This window comes from Arachis ipaensis, chromosome B06, assembly GCF_000816755.2.
Source record: "Arachis ipaensis cultivar K30076 chromosome B06, Araip1.1, whole genome shotgun sequence".
Lineage (NCBI taxonomy): Eukaryota > Viridiplantae > Streptophyta > Magnoliopsida > Fabales > Fabaceae > Arachis > Arachis ipaensis.
The window spans coordinates 11,518,601-11,525,872 of record NC_029790.2 but is presented as its reverse complement, the minus strand read 5'-3'; positions in this window follow the sequence as shown (position 1 = coordinate 11,525,872).

The following is a 7,272-nucleotide window of genomic DNA, read 5'->3' as shown; positions in this document are numbered from 1 at the left end:
TTATATTACTCTTTTAATAATTTTTTTTTATTTGGAGCAAGAACAATTCAAACTTGAATAACAAATTGTCGAATTGTAGAGGTACTTATTACTTTTAAGAAAATAAATTCCACATTTTTAAATGGTAGAGATTAATTTAAAGCTATATTTTTGGTACCTAACTCTCAAAGTGTGAACTGTTTTTAAGTTTAAGCATTTTGTCTTAAGCGGATTTGATTGAAATGAAATCAAGAAAATCACAAGAATTGCGTTAGGAATTAATGAAGTATTACAATGAATTATTTATTTGATTCAATATGAGTTAAAAAATAAACATTCACAATAAAATATTATTAATTTCTCAAACACAATACACCTATAGTGGGAGTACGTACTCCGTATTCTGTACAATTTTGAAAATTGAAGATGAGCGGTGGAGTGAACGGGGAAGAGACTTTGAGGGTGAAAATGAGGATTATATTTCGGGAGGGGTTTCTAAGCCTTTGAAGGTTTCTTTCAGGGACAAAGTTGTGGGTTCCAAGATTGCTAAAGCTTTTTCACTTGTTGAAACTTTATCCGAAGATAACATTGCGGTAGTTTTTGGGAAGCAAGGACATCTCTTACCACCGAGTGTCACGTTTATCCAAGAAGCTAAGAATTGCTTGGCAGAACCTTATAAGGATGCTATAGTGATTAAGGTGCTAGGTAAACATTATAGCTACACTGCATTGTCTCATAAACTCCGAACGGTATGAAGGATTAAGGGAGGTTTTGATTCATTGGACGTGGAATTTGACTACTTTCTTGTGAAGTTTGATGTAGCTGAAGAGCGAGAAAAGGTTATCTTAGGAGGTCCATGGATGATCGAGGGAAATTATGTAGCTGTAAAGCCTTGGGATCAAGAGTTTAGATCAAGTGAAAACTGTTTTAGTGTGGATTAGAATTTTCGGATTACCAATTTGGAGCTACCAAGAAGATGCAATACTCCGTGTTGCGACTGCAGTTGGCATTCCCGTTAAGGTTGATTTGGCAACAAAATTAGATGAAAGAGGACGATATGCTCGAGCCTGTGTTCAGATAGATTTAGGATTGCCAGTGACTAAGAAGATTCTTGTTGAAGATGTTGAATATGAGGTTGAATATGAAAGTCTTCACCTTATTTGTGGCTCATGTCTCAAGTTTGGTCATGATATGAAAGTGCGCAAGACTGACAGCAATGCAGGAGGAGGAACTAATGCCAAGGTGATCAACGATGTAGCAAAGCAGCCAAAAAGCTCAAATTCAAAAAATCCAGTACATGGGAAAAAGACAAGTTTTCCTTTTGGCAAGAATGTTGGAGATGAGACTGTAAATGTTACTGTCCCGAATTTGGTAGAGGGTGATTTGCATGCTGTTCATGTAGACCATGCACAACATGAGGATTTGGAAGGTTAGACTCAAGTGATTAGGAAAGGAAAGTATAAAATGGGTCAAAAGCCTTCTCCTAGCACCCATCAGGTCCAACCAAAAGCAAAGAAGACTCCTAACAAGGCTACCAATACTTGGACAAGGCATAATCACCAACGTACAACACATGCTACTGGATCTAAAGTAAAATTAAGCAGGGGCATCAATATTGGAAAACTGGTTAGTGTGGCTTCTTTGGGGACCCGGCACAATGTTCATCATCAGCAGCAAGGTGAGACAATAAATGGCACTGTGCGAAAGCGTCCTCGCCCAAACTCTTTGCAGAATTCACCAGTAGATAAGGATGGGGCATCGACGGCGGGTATGGTGCAAGTTTCGACGGAGAAAATTGGGCTGCAACTTGAGAGTCCATTAAAGGCAGGATCGTCGAAGACAGGGACATCATGTTGAGTCTCGGGTTTGTTATTGGAGCTCCCTTTTTGCTGTTTTTATGGATAGTTTCAATATCATAGCCTGGAATGTGAGGGGTGCGTCTAACAAAATAGCCCGTGTGCATTGCAAAAATTTGGTGAGAATATATAAATCATCTTTCTTCTTTCTCTTTGAGACTCATACCATGTTTAATAATTTGAAGAATTTTTGGGATAAGTTGAATTTTTATTGTGTTGGTATTGAGGAAGCAGTAGGACACAGGGGTGGCATTTGGTTTCTATCTTCTATTGCTAATGCTTCTTGTGTGGTTATTGATCAAATTGACCAATGTATCACAGTGAAAGTGAGTGTGAGTAACTTAGTTTGGTTTTGTAGTGCAGTATATGGGAGTCCTCAATTCGAAAAAAGATGTATGCTTTGGGATCATTTGCGTTCTATTAATTCAGGCCATAATAGACCATGGATGGCCGTTGGTGATTTTAATGAGATTGTGACACCAGATAAGAGTACAGGTGCTTATTTTTCTTCTCACAGAGCTAGTCTATTAGCTACTACTCTAGATGACTGTGAGCTCTTTGATCTTAAAGTGACTGGTAGGAGATATACTTGGTATAGAGCAGTTCAGGCTGGCAGGGACTTGGCTAAAAAGTTGGATAGAGCTCTATTTAATGAGGCGTGGATGACAATGTTTCCTGAGGGTTAGGGGTGGAAACAGGCCAGGCCAGGCCAGGCTTTGCTCTTAACAGGCCTGGCCTGTCATGTAGTTGATTGGCCTGAATCTGGCCTGCAACATGCTATAGGCTTTTTTCAAAGTACTAAGTTTGGCCTGTTATTCAGCCTGGCCTGGCCTGGCCTGAAGCTTGTTAAAAGGCCTGCTAATTTTTTTTTACAAAAATAAAAATATTATTTAAAAAATATTTTTTTAATAAACATATTTATATATAAAATGTCATATTTAATATTTATAAAAAATTATAAACTTTTAAGTATTTAAAATATACAAAATTATTTATAATTAAATATAATAAATTTAAAATATCTCATTATTTTGTTAATAATAAAAAAATTATTGATATATATATAATTATATATTAAAAGGCTCAGACAGGCCTGACAGGCCAGGCTAGGCTAATTAGTGAGCCTGGGCTTGGCCTATTAACATAATAAGGCTTTTATAACAGCCTGTGCCTGTGCCTATTTTATAACAGGCCAGGCCAGGCTGCAGGCCCCTGGCAGGCCGCCTGGCCTTTTTCCACCCATACTGAGGGTTATTCTGAAATTCTTAGCAGGCTTCATTCTGATCATTGTCCTATTTTAGTTCGTTGTCATGGTAGCCCCAAAGTGAAAGGTTCTCGTCCTTTTAGGTTCCAAGCTGCGTGGACAACACATCCTTCTTATAAACATGTTATTAGTAAGGCTTGGAATCAAGAGTTTGGAGGCGTTACTGAAAGGCTTAAGATGGTTCAACAGGCTTCTTTGGACTTCAACTCAAAGATTTTTGGAAATATTTTTGTGCGAAAAAATAAGCTGGAATATCAGATTGATCAGATTCAACGGCGTTTGGAGGTTACCGATGTGTTATCTCTGAGAATTAAAGAAGCTGAATTGAGGGAAGATTACAATAGACTTTTATTGCAAGAGGAACTTTTTTGGTACCAGAAATCTAGAGAGCAGTGGCTCAAGTATGGGGATAGAAATACTAAATTCTTTTATCTTCAGACTTTGGTGCGTAGAAACCATAATAGAGTACATGGATTATATGTTAGAGATGGGTCTTGGTCTACTGATCCAGATATTCTCCAGGAAGAAGCCCTCTTTTTTTACAAGAATCTCTTTAGTACAACGGAAGAGGTTGAGGTTGATTGTTTAGGGGATGTTCCGATGCCCACTCTAAGCACTGAGGCTTGTGCTAGGTTAATTGACCCTGTCTCTTTTGCAAAAGTCAAGTCAGCAGTATTCAGTATGAGCCCTTTTAAAGCTCCTGGTCCAAATGGCTTTCAAGCTTATTTTTTTAAAGAATATTGGGAGATAGTGGGCACTGAGATTTGGAATATTGTTCGGAGTGCTTTTTTGGGAGAGTTCTTAAATCCTAGCATCATGAAAACTCTGATTGTGCTTATTCCTAAAATTGATAACCCTACCTTTATGAAGGATTTCAGGCCTATTAGCTTGTGTAATGTTGTTTATAAAATTATCACCAAAGTATTGACTAACCGACTTCAGCCTTTTCTTCCAGATATTGTTAGTCCTTTACAAGGAGGTTTTATTCCGGGTCGTGGTGCTCCTGATAATATTATTGTGGCCCAAGAAATTCTGAATTTCATGAAGCACACAAAATCCAAGAAAGGTACTCTTGCTTTTAAAATTGATCTTGAAAAAGCTTATGATAGGGTGGATTGGAGGTTTTTGGAGAGTACTCTCATTGCTTTTGGTTTTCCTATCATCACTGTTAATTTGATTATGATTTGTGTCCGTGCATCATCTCTTTCTATTATGTGGAATGGGAATAGATTGGATAGTTTTGCTCCTAGAAGGGGGCTTAGACAGGGCGATCCAATGTCTCCTTACTTATTTGTGCTTTGTATAGAAAGACTTGCTTGCTATATATCTCATAAGGTGGTCGAGGGTGTGTGGAAATCAGTTTCTGTCACTAGGGGTGGCCCAAAATTTTTTCATTTGATGTTTGCAGATGATCTCTTACTCTTCTGTCAGGCTACAAAGAGTCAGGTCCAACTGGTCATGCATTCTCTTAACATTTTTTGCAAGGCATCTGGCATGAAAGTGAATCTTAAAAAGTCTAAAGCTTTTTGTTCTAAAAATGTGACTGCTCGTAGAAGAGATATTTTTACTAGTGTTTCTTCAATATGTTTTGCTTTGAAGTTAGGAAGATATCTTGGAGTTAACCTTAATCATTTCCGTACTAGTAGGCTTCTTTTCATTCGGTGATTGAAAAGGTGAGGGGAAGATTAGCTAATTGGAAAGGAAGGCTTCTAAATAAAGCAGGGAGACTTTGCCTGATCAATTCTGTTGCAGCTAGGGATGTCAACGGGGCAGGGTGGGGGCAGGGGATGCCTCCCTGCTCCCATCCCCGCCCTTAGATTTACTCCCCATCCCCGTCCCCATTTCCCGCCGTGGTGGAATATTGCTCCCCATCTCCATTCCCCACAGGGTCCCATTCCCACGGGGACCCCATTCCCCATCTACATAATAGTTCTAACTAATTATTAATTTCCATATGAATAGAGCTGCAAGTATCTATCTTATACAAAAGTCTAAATGACACGATGGTGACTTCTTTCGAAATGACGCAATGGGGGACGCAACGATGAGCCAAAGAACAAAGCAGTGGACGAGGTGGGAGATGCAGCAACAAAGAGGAAAATGGACACGACGGCAGAGTTATGAAAAGGAACGCCGCAAATAGAAATACGATGCGGTGAGAAGGGTGGTGAGGGGGTAGCTGCAGAGAGGTTGGATGGAGTGTGGACAGCATTAGGGATCTTTGAATTGAAGAAGGGTTATGCAAATAAAGATTAGGAGTTTTGGATTTATATTGTGTGTGTGTGTGTGTGTGTGTGTGTGTGTGAAAAATGACTAAAAAACATATATGAGAAATAAACTATTAAGAATAATTCAGGAAATTCATAAATTTCGGGGAATAGCGGGGACGGGGTGGGGATCCCCGCGTCTGCTTCGGGGGAATTTCGTCCCCCATCCCCATCCCCGCGGGGAAAATTCCCCACAATCGGATCCCCATTTGGGGCAGTCTCCGCAGGGATTCCCGCGTCTCGGGGAGTTTTGCCATCCCTAGTTGCAGCATCCATTCCTGTCTATCATATGCAGGTATCTTTTTTTCCAAATTGGGTTTGTGATAAATTATCTTCTATGATGAGACAATTCCTTTGGAAGGGTCAAGTTGATGGTAGAGGTCTTTATCTTGTTAATTAGAGGACCGTGATCACTCCAAAAAAATTTGGTGGCCTGGGTGTTAGAGATCATGCGTGTGTTAATATATCTTTACTTGGTAAATTGGTGTGGCAACTTTTTCATTGTCAAGACAAGCCTTGGGTTGCTCTATTGAGGGCGAAGTATCTGAGGAATGAGGGAGTTTTAGATGGCCCTGTCCCTTGCAAAGCTTCTCATATTTGGAAGAGTATCTCAAAGGCTTTTGGTGCTCTTAAGGATGCATTCTCTTGGTGCGTTGGGTCACTTGATCAATCTTTTTGGTTTGACAATTAGAGTATTGAGGGCCCAATTGCTCAAGATGTCCCTTTTGTACATATATCTGACTTTGATTTAACTATTAGAGACGTTTGAAAAGATGGTCAATGGAATCTCTATGATATTTTCTCTATCATTCCAGAAGATGTCAAACATCGTTTGAATGCTTATAATCCGGATTTGAATGCTGGAGAGAGTTCGGATTGGTCGTGGGGTGTGACATCTTCTAGACTCTACTTAGCTAGGAGTGGGTATAGTTGGCTAGCAAAAAGAAAGTTTGATTGGAATGAGCATGATAATTGGTTGTGGGTATGGCGACTACATATTCCTGAGAAGTACAAGTTCTTGATTTGGCTCAGTCTTCATAATGCTATTCCTACGGCAGAGTTTCGTTTGGGTCGTGATTTAGCTTTATCTAGCACCTGTCATCGGTGTCAGAATGGTTCTGAATCCATTTTTCATTGTCTTTGGGAGTGCCCTAGTGCCAAGGAGGTCTGGAACCTTTTAGGCCTGTATTCAGATAACTCGAATTTACATGATTGGCTCTACAGAGGTGCAAGGAGTGGACATGTTTTTCTTTTTTTTTCGACCATCTGGTGGATTTGGAGAAGTAGGAATCATGACTTATTTAATATAGATGATTCATGGAGTGCTAGTAAAGTGGTGAGTTTGATTCGTAGTTCAGTAAGAGAGTTTCACACTATTTTTGCTATGCATCAATCTCTGTCTCCTCCTTCACTTTGTTTGCATTGGGTTCCACCTCCAGTTCATTCTGTTAAAGTGAATTGTGATGCTAGTTGGTTTGCTCCTTCTATCTATGCTGGTTTTGGTTGTATTATTCGCAATCCTGATGGATGTTGGTTGAAAGGTTGCACTGGAAAAGTCGAAGTGTGAAGTGTTCTTTTTGCTGAATTGTATGCAATTTGGAGAGGTTTACTTCTTGCTTGGAAGAGTAGATTTCGTGAGGTTATTTGTGAAATAGACTGTTTAGAAGCTCTTTTCTTGGTAAACTAAAGAATGCTTGGTAAGGATATTCCGGAATGGGATTTGGCAAAGCATATATAGGAGGTTATGAATTGGAATTGGAGAGTCTCTATTCTTTTAATTCAGAGGACTGCAAATAGTGTTGCAGATTGTATGGCTAAAGCAGTTGCTTCTGTCACGTACATTCACTCGAATTGGAGCCAACCATGGAATGAGCTTCAACATCTAATAGATTTAGATATGACCCTA